General features: G+C 30.4%; 1 protein-coding gene across 7 annotated transcripts in view; it reads left to right on the plus strand.

Annotated features, from left to right (window-relative positions):
* Positions 1-15,603, plus strand: part of LOC122504074 (mucin-17-like) — a 1,014,141-nt gene that overhangs the window by 385,087 nt on the left and 613,451 nt on the right. The window lies entirely within an intron of this gene.

The following is a 15,603-nucleotide window of genomic DNA, read 5'->3' on the forward strand; positions in this document are numbered from 1 at the left end:
CAGGGTCCTAATTTAAAACAAAAATCCTGATCTTTTTCCGGTTATTTTTCTTGATGAGACTGCGGGAAAAATTATTATTTTTCCCAGTCATTGCAAGAAAAATTCTAAAAAAACACATGAAATTGTAGTCAATATTTATTAATTCGTATGTCATATATAAATGTGAATTATATACTCGCGACATTACTACTAAAGAATATTATAACATGTTTTTTTTTATTTATTATGGTCATGTGGGAAAAACCACATACAAGTTGGGTCTATGTGTCAGTGGTCAAGGAGGTGGCGCCAATTCTAGTGGCCGCGGTGAACTAATGAAACTCAAATTACTCCGCTTTAAAACTTTAATAAAATAATTTCCTTGCAAAATTATTGTAATTTTGTTTAATTTTTTGCTTAATTTTGTTAATGAACTTAAAAAATATTAATTTTCGCTGGCAGTTACGACGTAAGTTTTTCCATTTTGATGCTCGCCCATCAAAACACGGTGATAATATAACCTCACTTTTGCTTTATTGTAGGCTGCTGTAGGCGCCTTAGACGTTGCGCTTGCGCAACGCACAGATATTAGATTTGAATATATTAGATTGTCAAGTTCAATATCTAAACGTTATATTCTACAATACACTACATATTAAATCTAAACATCTGATATACTAAGCGTTAAAATCTAGATAATATATTTAAGTATCTCATTTTTAATATCTAATATATTAAGAGTTTCAATATCCATTTTTCTCAGTGTAATTTTTTTGTGTTTCGCATGTTTCATGTTACATGGTTGCCATCCCTGTCAGTCAATTCACAAATATCTAACCTAAAAATTCGTTTTTTATTTCTCATAAATGCGATAAATCGACTTCCCGTGCAGAAAAGTGTCTGGTGAAACTATATACGAGATAGAAACTGTACCGCAAACATCTCGTAAAGCTAGTCACGTAAAACTATACCGAAATGGTCTAGATTCTGTATAGTTTCACTACATTAACTGCTTTACATTGGAATACGTTCTAGAATCTGTATAGTTTCACTACATTAACTACTTTACATTGGGATACGGTCTAGAATTTGTATAGTTTCACTACATTAACTACTTCATATTGTAGATCTAGATCAATTCTGCCTAGTGAAATTTCACAATCATAATCTGCAAGTAATTTCTTTATGTTTATAATATTATTATTATTATTTACATATTGTAATTAATAATGTTATTAAGTATATAGATTTAAATATACCATTTACAAACAATTTATTATAAATAAAGGCAAAAATTGCAGTCTCGAAACTGAAAAGGTATTTTAAGCAACACATCTTCCAAGTTAGCGTGGCTGTGTGGTATGTGTATTCGTATTGCGTCCCAAAGGTCTAGGGTTCGAACCCCCGTGCGTGCGATATTTTTCCGTCTTAATTTAAGTGATTTATGTTAATAATGTAAAGTGTAGTATAGGTTGAAATTCTTAATTAGAATTTAAAATAATAACAAATAAATAACTGGACTTGTTAAAAATAAAATATGGTATAAAAGAAGAAAGCGAATAATCGAAATTTTTTTTAAATTCAATGAAATTATTGCACCTTTTAAAATCTTTAATATTATTAAAAATTAATAATAGTTTATATATTATAATTATAAACTTTGTTAATATTGTTATATAATTATATTGTACATATGTTATTAATTATTATTATTATTAATTTTTTCAAATATATTTACCGTAAATCAATATAGAAGTATTAAACAAGTTTCTAAAAATGAAATTTATACTAGAGCCCGTGTTATAGCTTTATAATATTTCACTATATTGTTCTGATATAGTAAAACTATCTAGAAACTTGATGTCCGTAGCGTTACATTTCAAGATAGTTACTACAACATTTCACGGTATCGCAACTAGATAGCAACTAGTGAAACTATATCATTACGGTACAGATATGTGACAAATTTCCACACGGGTTCAAGTATAAATGTTTTGACAAGTGCAACGTGTTTATTCATTATAAACAATTATTTTAATTCATATTTTTATGAATTATTCCCAGTTGTTCAAATGTTATTGTAATTTTATCATAAAACCAAAATGATACAGCTTTTACTCATTTTGAGTCTTTTCCCCAGAAACTTAGAATGAGTCGAAGGAGTATCATTTTTGTTGCACTTCAAAATGCGTATCATATGCTACTCATTTTAAGTTCAGTTTTTTTCTGTGTATAGCTCTCCGATCTGTATAATAGAATTAATGGCACTAGCCAGTAACAGCTTATTACTAATTCCTTACGGAAAAAATAGACATAATTTCTTTTAGTGTAAACACTGTATTTATGGAAAATTTCTACATAACACTGTTCAGTTGCTGGACTGACGGTAGCGCTAACGCCACGACAAACTTTGAAACATAATTTCACGGAACGCCTAGACAGTACCATGAAAATAACTGGATAGACAGAACTTCTATTCAGTAATAATCAATAAGTTCAACTTTAGAGTGTTATGCAGTAGCTGTCCAGTAATTCGCCAGTTGAGCTAGAAAAGATAAAAAAGGGAACTGCCTTACCTGCCGGTAGAGTATGGTTCTTACTTTTCCAGAATCGTCTACCGACTAGAACGGCCGTGATGCGTAAGCGTGCGTTTAGGTATTTCGTCCCAGTGTGACCCGAGTTCGCTCCCCGTTACCGATTGATATTTTTCGTTTGAACTGAATTAGTTCTTCATATTAGGGTTTACTTATAAGTTTGTAGTGTGATAAAATAATAATATTTATTTCAGTGTTGTGCTTAATTCAAGGAAAAAGTGAATGTTGTTTGATGTAAAAAAATTACATGTGTACAAGAATCAGTAATATATTAAAATTTTTTAACGAGATCTTCTTTTGAATAAAATATACTTTATTAGATGTTCATTTAATTTATTTAAAAAATATGTTTCGACATATTCATGTCCTCATCACACGGAGAGACCCACATTTGTAAAAATTACTAAAAATGGTTGCAATGACCGGAAATAAGGGGACTTTTAGCATAATGTACTACAGAATTCGATAAACTTACAAAAGAAATAGATAAACATCTAATGAAGTATATTTTATTCAAAAGAAGACCTCGTTAGAAATTTTAATATATTATATGAATGAATGTAAAAATACTATCTTAAATCTTAAGAATCATTAATGTTTATAATTTTTTTTAATTATGTAGTTATTTAAAAATAATTTTACCGATTATTTATTATAAATCATTTATTATACGGAACAATAGATACACCAACAGTAAAAATATAGATTCGTATAAAATTTTAATTTATTTAATTTGTTGGCAAAAAAATTTAACGTTATATTTTTAAATTTGTACGTGTTTAATACCAAAACGTCAATATAAAGAAAGTTTTGACATTTCCAAGTGAATTATTTTGTTTAGTTTTTCTACAGGACTGATGATCAGAAACTCTAAAATTTGACTGGACAATAACTTGAAGAAATTTGCGTGACATCACTTTATAGTTTTTAGCCAGTTTAACTGTAAAGTGCCTCGAAATTTTCCAGTGGAACTGTCCAGTGCCCTTAAAGATACTATGACAAATTTCTACTAGGAGTAGGCGCAAAAATTTAGTATAACCCGTGTAGAAATTTCGCTGGGGCCCTGATCAGGGCCGGATAGGGCCGACCTATTAGGGAATGAAACGCCGCGCCCGATGTGGCCCTGATCAGGAAATCCACATTTTCTTGTCGCCCCGATCTGGCCCTGATCGGGCGCGGCGTTTCATTCCTTACTATGGCCCTAGTAGGGCAATTTCTACGCGGGAAGTTATAGTATGTAAGAAAATTTCCACGGGGACACTTGTAACGCTAGTATTAAGACGAGTGTATAAGTAAATAAATAACGAGAATAAAATTCAAATGGCATTTTAATCTGTGAGGATGTGGCTATCTCCAGAACTAGAATTATTTAAAAATATTAAAAATTGAATTTTTTACGCGGTTTTGAAATTTTTTTTTCAAAAAAACGTCATTTTTTGTCTATTTTGTTGTATAAAAAAGTAATGACTTGACTTTCTTCAATTATCCTATTTCGGGCGATAGCCACATATGTGCAGAACATATGCCATGTAAATTTGAGCGATATTAGTCAAGCCGTTTTTGACGACTTTCATTGTTAAAGTCGCTTTTTTTGTTCGCTTGGCAGCTCCTTGACTTCTCAGTCAGAGTTCAGAGTTTTCTTCTGAATTTTAAAAATTCAATTTTTTCGAGTATTTTTAATATAAATTCCTGACGATTTCCTGTCTCAGAATATATGATTATTATAGTTATAATAGTATTATTAAAACTATGTGAAATAAAAATTTTTAAATGCTATTTTTAAAATTGCTAATTTTATTTACAAACCTAAGTAAAAAGTTAGCCGCGCGCGAATTTTGTCAGAAATTCGATGCAAGTCCGAAAAAAATTATCATCAGAATTCTGCAATGAAATGATTAAATGGCACTTTTGAATATTTGCCAAAACATTTTCGAAAGACCGGTTGGCTGAAAGTAGATATATACTTGAACAATGGATAATGGAATCCACGATTCATTTGCACCGATTGTTTCTTTCCGCCGCACGAGAAGAAAATTCACCTCGTTTAGTCGAGGGTAAGTGGGTGTAGTTGTCGGTGTGTGTTGAAGGGTGAGAAAGAAAGACGGATGATCCTGAAGGAACACTGCAAAGGGAATCGACGATCTGCGCAATATCAAGAAAGCTTTTGCAAGCTCGCGTTACTCGTTTGTTTTTTGTTTGCGCGCCATGAAATCGGGGAAACAGGATCTCTCTCCGTATCTCCGGCAGTAAATACACGACTACTGCTGTCTAGGAGGGTGAGGGGCAGGAGGAGAAAAAGAAGTTGAGCTTCGGATCGCGATGGCGATAGTGATGTTGGTGAAGGTGAACTTATATAGAGGCCACTGATAGAACGCTAAGTGCATTTGGCAAGGTTCCAGCCGAACGACCATTCGGGCTTTTCTCGACGTAAAATCACTGAACCAGCCAACCCTCCCCCTCATCTCTTGTATAAAATCCCTTTCCACAATGTGTTCTCTATATTCTCTGCCAAGAAACGATCGAACATCGCCCAAATGCATCCATGAGAAAGGAGATTCGAAGTCATCTATACATTTATAGAAATTGGACGAATATTCTTTTGGGAATATGAGAATGCTCTATTTCACCAAGATTTTTTTCCAATATGTTTTGTTATTTTGCATTATTGAAATTGCTCCGCAAAAGAACGTGAGTTGGTGTCGCGATATTTCTCTGATGAGGAGACGATAATCTCAAATGTATCGGAAGCTGAATTCAAACTCTAAAATATCTCTTCTTCAAATGTATTTTCAAAACGAAAATTTTATTCCAATAAAAACGACACTAGTTGCCAAAGGTCAGGGACTTTTATTAAAAGTACTGAAAAAAATTAAATGTATAGAATTTATAGAAAATTCTAAATTTTTCTATCTATTTGTTTGTCTCATAAACTATAAACTTACCACGAATTCTAAAAAAAAACTTCAATTTTTCCTATTTCTAACAATAATTTCTTTTAAATAACTTAATTCTATTGAAGAGCTGCCATAAAGTTTTTAGGTACTTATAAATCATTTACTAAAGTATTATTTTGAAAAATTTTAATTTCAATTCTGTTGAAATTAGTTTTAATTTTGAAAATTTTAACGCAATTCTTTGAAAGAATTCAACTATCTTAATAAATATTAAAAATTCTTTCCAGAAATTCAATTATTTCTAAAATTTTTTTAAAAAACCTCGTCAAAATTTTAATTATAAATAGCAAAATTCTTCTTCAAAATTCAATTATATTTATAAATTTTTATACAATTCATTGTAAAATTCAATTATTTTCATAAATAAAAATATTTATCACAAAAATTCAATCATTTTCAAAATTAATAAAATTCTTCGCAGAAATTCAATTATTTTCAAAAATTATAATCAATTATAATCTTTTCCAAAAAAATCAAATCTTTGAAAATTTGGCATTAAATTCTTCGCAGTAATTCAATTATTTCCATAAATTTTAAAATTCCTTTCAGGGATTTAATTATTTTCATAAATAATAAAATCATTCAGAGGAAGTCAATTATTTTCATAAATATAGATATAATTTGCTTTTAAATATAACTATATTTAAAAAAATATTGTTAATTATAGGCCTATTACTATTCTTAATTGTATAGCGAAAATTTTTGAAAGTCTTATACATGATCTAATATACCCGCAGTTATCAAAGTTCATGATCAATGAGCAGCATAGATTTATGAAGGGAAGATCTACTACGACCAATTTAGGCATATTCACAAACTTTTCGTTACTAAATCTTGATAATGGTGTACAAGTAGACGCAATTTACACGGACATCTCAAAAGCATTCGATAAAGTTGACCATGTTATTTTGCTTGCAAAGCTCAGACATATTGGGTTTTCTGATAATTTATTAAAATTTTTTAAAAGTTATCTTGAGAACAGATATCAATCTGTACGTATCAACAATAACTATTCCATTCCTTTCTTATCTACTTCTGGTGTACCCCAAGGATCAAACTTAGGTCCTCTTTTGTTCAACATATATATAAATGATGTAAACCGTGTGCTTAAATTCAGTTTTTTTCTACTTTTTGCAGACGATTTAAAATTATACAAAATTATTAAAAATGACAAAGACTATTTCGAACTACAATCTGACATAAACAATCTCAACTCATGGTGTTCAGAAAATAATTTGTCACTTAATATAAAAAAATGTTCAGTTATCTCCTTTTCAAAAAACAAGCAAACTTTTATTTATCAATATTCAATTAGAGGTACTGAACTTTTGAGAGTGACTGAAGTTTGTGATCTGGGTTTTATTATTGACAATTCTCTTTCCTTCAAATCACACATATCAAACGTTATTAGCAGATCGCTCAGAACTCTGGGCTTTGTAATCAGAAATGCTTCTGTTTTTCATAATGAGCGGACAATCAAAATCTTGTATTTTACTCTAGTTAGATCCATAATTGAATATCCCAATGGGAAATTTACAACTGGCGGAGTACTGCGCCAGCACTGTCAGCTACGCTGACAGACAGCACTGGCATAACTCTGGGATGATAACGCTGTCTAACGCTGGCGAAGTACTGCCTGCCAGTGCTGCCAGACAGCGCTGGCGCAGCACTGGACCAGTGCTGGCTGAGAATATTGCCGCAATAAATGCCGTATTGTTATTAATTAATCGTAAATTAATAATTATATATAATTTAACAACAAAATGGTAAATAATATTAATAAATAGTTATTATTCATAAAATATTTCTCTTCTTAAAGAAATTGTATTAAAGATGGAGACTAAAATAAACAAAATTGCTAACGAGGGGAATCGAACCTACGACCTACGGACTAACAGACTAACGCTCTAACCACTATGCTAACGACACATGTGTACAGTAAAGTATTAATATCTCAGTATCATTCAGACATACAATTATTGAGTCAAAGATGAGAAAAAAATAGGGATACGTTAGAAATAATAAATTGAAATAAAATAAATTATTAAACTAAATTTTTAATAATTAAATTAAATTACTTTACTTATTGCATTTAACATTTTACGTAATTCTTTAAATTTTGTTTATAATTTTAATTTGTTTAAATAATTTATTATTTAAAAAAATAGACAATTATGTTAAATTACTATTATTAAATTTAATAAAAATAAAAAATGAACAACTGAAAAGTGAAATATTAATTTTTTTCAATAAATTTTTATTTATAAACATTCATAAACTTTTTTTATAATTTTTTTCAAGTTTATGTCAAAAAAGCAATGTTGGCAAAGAGCGTTGTGAACAATTTTTCTAAACTCAGCCAGCACTTGCCGCCGTGGCTTGTCCAAGCTTTGGCGAAACAAAAATTCTGTACTGCGCCAGCACTAATTGTCGAGGCTCGGCTAGACTACGCCGAACAATCGTCTGAGTACTAAGCCAGTGGTGAACATCGGCACTACACTGGCATTTCCCATTGGGATGCATCACTTTTTATACTTATCTTTTGATTAGACTAGAGCGCAATCAAAACCGTTTCCTGCGATTTGTGGCAAGACAGTTAAATGTTCCATTCAACATACATGACCATAATTACGATAGCCTGCATGCTAGATTCAACATTCCTAAACTTACTTCTAGATTTTTATTTGCTGACATGTTGTTTTGGTTCAAATTGTTGAATGGTATAATTGATTGTTCTAATTTACTAACTGCGGTCAATTTCAATGTGCCTGCAAGATTTTCAAGACATTTCAGTTTATTCAAAGTGACTTTCTACAGAACAAATTATGCTAATAATTCATTGATCAACAGATTAAGTAAAGAAGCTAATGTAATATCTGAGTCAATGGATTTTTTTGACATATCACTTCTGAGATTCACGTCTAGTCTACGCCAACTTTTATTAACTACATATAATAACTAATAGATAAACCTAGCGACTTATGTATTTACCATTTTTATATTATTTTTACATGGCTATACTTGCCATGCACACAACGTTAGTACTTCTGTACAAAAGGGATCGTTTGAACCCGTGTAAGATTGAATAAATAAATAAATAAATATTTATATTCAATTAAACAGTTGAAACATAAATATGTTTTTAACCATTCTTAAAACAGTATTAATATAGTTTCATAAATTATCGCCCCAAGAAAAGTTAAACAGTTGACAAAGAATAAAAAATGAATCAACACCCTTTTCGACGGGGAAAAAAAATAAAAAAATACAAATGTTGTTTTACTACCGATATCCGCTTGTTTTGTTTACTTATGGGGGATTTTTTTTCTCTCTTTTTTTTATTCACAAAGCAACCATAATTAGTTGACACCAGCCCGTATATGTATGACGTCAGCAAATCGCGTCGAACGTCGACTTCCTCCTTCATGTCTCTTATTGTAGGAGTAGAGAGCGAGAGAATAAGGCGCGTGCCTGGAATCACTTTCACGAGGCTTTTTGTTGAAACAGCAGGGAATCGGATCGGGATTGTGGCTGTGGTTGGGCTGTGGGCCATAGAAGACACAGACCATGTATATACAGAAGAGGGAAAAGCTTATTCAGTCAAAGGCTCTTCAATTCCTTTATCGCTCACAACACCCCACACACGCACAAAACAGTATTTTCCATTCTCTGTGTATTTTTATTCTCTTTTTTTAACTTCGTCTCAACAAAACGACCTCTCAATTGCTATATATGTGTTTGTGTGTGTGTGTACATAGTATTCCAGCTTAGCGAATGAGAATATTGCTTTTAAATAAGTGTACGCTTTGAATTTCATATTCACGCGTCTTTTCATATTTATTCATTGAAAAAACAAACTCAAACGTGAGTATTATTGCGGCGAATAAATATTTCTCAAAATCCCACTTGACGGAAATTTTAGTTCACTGTTTATAAACATTTCATCTACAATTTTATTGTACAATAAATTTCTAAGTACCTCCGTGTTTCGGAAAAAGCTCTTAATTAATAAAGAAAGCTCCAAATTGATGAAAAGAAGCCCAAATTTGATAATCGTCTCCAAAAATTGTTTAAATAAATTGTCCAGACCAGCGTCGTTTTTCAAGTCACAAATTTCTTCTAAATCGGGAATAAATTCTAAATAAGTTCTGAATAGAGTAAGTGTGGGTATTCCTGCGAGTGACACAATTATTGCGATTTTTATTTTCATTTATTATTTTTCAAATTATTATTTTCATTTTGAAATATACGCCTAATTTTTTCAAAATAATTACAAAAATTATTTTTAATCTTACTTGATAGAATAGCTCATAAAAATGTACATTCCGACAATTATTAATTTATTTATTTAAATTGGAAATATATTATGACAGAATTCTGTGAAATTATCAAATATGTCAGTCATGAAATGTTCGTGTAGAATTTTACCAAAAATTTTGTTTAATAATTGAATTCTTTTGAGAAATTTTATTAAAATAGTAGAATATTGAAAACCATTCAATTAAGGAAAGATATTAAAAATAATTAAAATTTTGACATGAATTTTATTAACATTTTTAAAAATAATTGAATTTTATTAATTTTGAAAATAATTGAATTTTGCCAAGAACTTTATTAAAATGCATGAAAATATTCGAATTTTGTCGAACAATATTGCTATTCATTTATAAAGATAATTGAAATGTTGAAGAAAATTTTTTTTAGATTTTATGAAAATAATTGAATTTCTGCGAAGAATTTTATTAAAATTCCTGAAAATAATTGAATTTCTGCGAAGAATTTTGATATTTATTAAGATCGTTTAATTTGTTCAAAGAATTGCGTTAAAATTTTCAAAATTAAAACTAAAATATAGAATTAAATTTAATTTCAACAGGATTGAATTGAAATGAAAATTTTTCAAAAAATACTTTAAATGATTTATAAGTAATAACTTTATGGTAGTTCTCCAATGGAATTAAGTTATTTAAAGTAAATTATTGTTTATAGTAAAACAAAAAGACACAAAAATTCAGAATTGTGTTATAAATTTTTTCCAGTATTTTGAATAAAAATTCCTGACTTTTTCCTGATTTCACTGACCTGTCATAAATGTATATTTGTATCAAGTGACTTTTACTTAAAGTAACAATTATATCAAGTGTTTGAGAATATAGAAATGATATCACAACTAATTGAAAAGCATGCCAAATGAAATGTTTATTAAAATGATGTCAAGTGAGTTTTGCGTCGCACGTGATATTTTTTTTAGTGAAATGTATAAACTCGTCAAAAAAAGGAATTATGTCAAGTGAGTCAAGTGGGATTTGGGGGAATATTCATGCGCCTCGTATTTGTTTGATACCCATAATCGTTTACGAATATAAAATATGTTAATTCGCTTCATAAATCATGGATCAACTTGAGATTAAATATATTCCTACGGCTCTAAATCGTTATTCATTAAATAAATTTTAGAAAAAGGGGAAATTTTTAGGACTACATGGAAAAAAATACATTAGCCACAGCAACAAATTTGCATTAGCAGAAATTTATTAGCTGTTGATGCTAATAATTTAGCTGAGTGAGCAAAATATTTGCTATAGCACCTAATCTTTAATTGCTTTACAGATTAATAATCATTAGCTGTAAAAGTTATCCAAATTAGCCATTACAGCAAACAAGTTAGCAACTACAGCTAATAAGTTAGCAATCTGTGCTTGTGAACCCCGTAGATTTTCACGCATGCACTAGACAGCATTAAAGGAAGCGTCAATGAGATCGCGTTTAGTAAATAAGTTTAGAGTGCTAAATATATTAAATTATACTATTACTATTTATTTTCGGTCAACAAAATGTGAAGTGTTGAACTATTGAATTCGTAAAAAGTGTGGGACATGGAGGATTGTGTAGAAAAATCTGAAAGTAAGAGATAAACTTTAATATGTGTATCAATTTAACATTATAACTTTTTCTTTTGTATACATTTTCATTTTAGTTTTTCTTATGTATTAATATTATATTTTTATAAATTAGTTTATTAATTTTATGTTCAAAATTATTGAAAATTTATCTCTTTCCAGAAGAGAGAATATTAAAAATTCGTACAATGTAAAATATAAATGTAAAATGTATATTAGTTATTTTAGCTATTTTGTTAGCTAGATTATTAGCTGCTATATCTAACAACGCCTAGCTAATATTTAGTAGCTGGAGTACCTAATATAATTGCTTATCCGTATTAAGAGCGATTCCACGTCAAGTGATCAAGGGGTCTTACGGTGCAATGTTTACTTTGATAATTTTTTACTCTTAAACAATTAAATATAAAAATTTGGCCGAGTACAGCTTCGAAAGGTTTTTTCATACTCTTTCGATTAGAAATAAGCATTTGAAAAAAAAAATTTCTGACCAAAAAAAATCAAAATTAAAAATAAATTTTAATTTTTGGGGGGAAGGATACGATTTTTTTTTTAAACGAAATAATACGATAAATTGAAAAAAGAGATTTCTACTGACCTTTCGAAACTGTACTTGGCCAAATTTTTATGTTTAATTGTTTAAGAGTAAAGAATTATCAAAATAAGCATTGTACCGAAAACCTCAAAACTTTCACCCCCTCCCCCTCGGAAAATATTGGACTAGGTAAAAAAATATTTTCACCAAAAATCACTGTCCACTAGTACTACAAAAGCCCCAAGTTTAGGCACGATTGAAGAAAAATTTTTGTCCACCTTGATCACTTGACCTGGAATCACTCATAATAGCAATTAAAATTATCTGCGATTGCTAAGACACAGGTCAACAAAAAAAGACTTAATTCTTTTTTATGAGATAGTGGAATGGTTTCCGATGTATTTTTGGACGCTGAACACATTCCCGACTTCCAAAATTGCCCATCACGTCAGGATTTTGAGAAAAGTAGGGGTAAAGACCCCAAAAACGCTTTTTTGAGGATTTTCAAAAAAATTTTTCTTTTTAATCTGACGTGTTAGAGACTTTTACAAGGTCTTAATTTAAAGCTTGTAATGTGCACTACAAGACCCATATCCATAAAATAAAAAAAAATTAAATTTTTTTTCAAAAAATGGGGTTGAAGATAGCAAAAATGTGTGTTATATTGGATTGCTTTAATAGACTTCTTGCAATTGCTTGGATTCGCTTGAAAATGGTAACTCGGGGTTTTTGGGGTCGCTGATTACGAATTCGATATCAATTTTCAAAAATTTAAAATGGCGGAACCAAGATAGCAGATGTGCCAAAAAATTAAGAATTGCTTGGATTCGCTTGAAAATTGTTACTCCAGGGTTTTTGGGGTCGTTGATTACGAATCCGACATTTAAAATTTTTGAAAACTAATATCGCATTCGTAATCAGCGACCCCAAAAACCCCAAGTAACCATTTTCAAGCGAATCCAAGCAATTGCAAGAAGTCTATTAAAGCAATCCAAAAACAAACATTTTTGGTGTCTTCAACCCCATTTTTTGAAAAAAATTGTATTTTTTTTTTATTTTATGGATATGGGTCTTGTAGTGTACATTACAAGCTTTAATTTAAGACCTTGTAGAAGTCTCTAACACGTCAGGTTAAAGAGAAATTTTTTTTTTAAAAACCTCAAAAAAGCGTTTTTGGGGTCTTTACCCCCACTTTTCTCAAAATCCTGACGTGATGGGCAATTTTGGAAGTCGGGATCGTGTTCAGCGTCCAAAAATACATCGGAAACCATTCCGCTATCTCATAAAAAAAAATTAAGTCTTTTTTTGTTGACCTGTGGAATTAGTTGCATTAGCTAACTTTTTTCTCCGTGTATTTATAAAACACAGGGTGATACGTATATTTCGGTCAATTTGGTTCGAATATACATTTTTTCTTTTCGTTTATAACGTAAAAAATCTCTTATCTAATTTAAAAAATTACTTTAAAAATTTAACTCCTTGACAGTTATTGAAAAAACATCTGTTTCGACGCCAAATTCAGAGACCTTCTAGAGTTGCTTAAAACTTTTTTAATAAAAAGATTAATTTTAATCTTTCTTCTTTCATTGAAATTATTCCTCTAAAAATGAAACAAATTTATACTACCAAAAATGATTTTTAAGTCGTTTTTTGTTTCTCTGAACGCAGCTTCAAACAAATATAAAAGAGGAAAATCCTCTTAATTAGAAAGGAAAACTTTAGTGCCCGTGTAAGTGGAAAAAATACTGCAAAAGAAGAGGAATCCTCTAAATTTGGAAACATTTTTTTTTGTGTGTAATTATTATTTTAAGTATAATAATAATTATAGTGAATTGAGAATATAAGAGGGATTAAAAGTACGTCTTTTTTTCACTTTAGAAGAAATTGTATATAAAATAAAATAAAAGTTGGAGACAGAGAATAAATTTCTTGCCGCATGTCGAGGTATATTCTCTGCTAGTTTGGAGCCTTACAGTCTCTGCTCGCAGCGTATTTCGAATTTTATTTTGTTCCTTTGGCGATTAATTCAGCTGCCTATGTCGAGACTCATCGAAAATCGAGACCTACATGGCCTCAATTTTCCCCCTCGCCTCAGTCAAATTTCTCGGATGCAGTCGCCCGCAGGTGCTGTTTCTGATTTGACCTCACCTTATTCTTTAGCTGCTGGAATTTTGTCTCCACACACTGATTTTTGATAACCGGTATTTCTGCCCTCCAGTCTCCAATAGGCATTAAAAAGGAGAAAAAAACAAATATCCCTCCCATATTTTTTAAAAACAAATATTTTTATTAAAAAAGGTAAATTTAAATAAGGGATATAAGTGTTCCTTTTTCATATTTACTATTTTTACTGTTTAAAAATAAGTTTCAAACAAACGTATTTTATTTAAGTAAATTTTTGAAAACCTTAAGGCTATGTCCAAGTTGTGAAATGTAAACAAACCAAAAGGTTACTATACCAGCACTAAAATCGCAATTTTCCGACAGCCAATTCTCCCACAAAAAATAACAATTTTACACTTTCTCTACAAAAATGGAAAATTAGAGTTTCAAAATGTCCAAAAATATCATGTTTGGCTATGAGCAATAAAAAGCAATTAGTAAAATAACTAATTAAAATGACCTGTAAAACAGCATTTTTGACGCGTCGCGAAAAATAAACTGTTTGAGTATATCAACCGCACGGATGATGAAGAACTTAAATGTCAGCGATTGGACCTTCGACATGTGGAAGGGTAAATTTTTCCCTTTCCTCCTTGAAATTACAAGAGAAAGGGTAAAAACTTCTTCATCGTCCGTGCGGTTGATATAGTCAAACAGTTTAATTTTTCGCGACGTGAACTCTGGTGCTCTCTGCGCAAGCGCAGACCGTACCAAGGTCGCAATGACATTGCCATGCAAAAAGGCACATTTTGTTTTTGACTGAAACTCAGTGGTTTTCTCATTTTTTCAGTTCGAAATGTATAAAAAATGTACAAAAAAATGTATAAAGTACACGGAAAAAAAAGTTCACGAATCTCTCGTGAACTAGTATATCACTTTTGGATGGGACACAAAATTCTTGAAAATCAACAAACACAGTTCGTCAAAATTTCATCAACTCCTTCACTAGAAACATAGTACGGTTTCCGAACTTTTCGTCAAAGTTAACGAAAAATTCGTGAACTTTTAAAAAATGCTAAAAACAAGAAAAAATAATTTCCAGACACTACTTTTTTATAGTATTTCACTTTATTTGATAACTTGACGCCTATTACGCACCCAACTACACAGAATACACAATTTTATCGCCATTAAAATTCGTAATTCGCTTCACGGGATTCGAACCTAGTACCTATCCCCTATAACATAATATTTCTAACAACTAACCGCCACGGCTAAATCTAGATACACTGTCCTTCGACAAACGAAACGATTAGCTTTGTCTGCTGTAAAACTCAGGACCGTGCAAAGTAGAAAAAGTCCCTTATCGTAACTTTTAATTCATTTTATGAATTATTTGTTTCACAAAGGAAATTAGCAAACAAAAATATTCGCTAAGTAATAAAAAACACTGATTCTAAATAATAACTTTCATCAAAGAATTTTCCCGAATGTAAACACCGATGACACCGACTGAATGATGAATGCTTGATCAGCCA

The sequence above is a fragment of the Leptopilina heterotoma genome, unplaced genomic scaffold, assembly GCF_015476425.1.
Source record: "Leptopilina heterotoma isolate Lh14 unplaced genomic scaffold, ASM1547642v1 Lhet_278, whole genome shotgun sequence".
Taxonomy (NCBI): domain Eukaryota; kingdom Metazoa; phylum Arthropoda; class Insecta; order Hymenoptera; family Figitidae; genus Leptopilina; species Leptopilina heterotoma.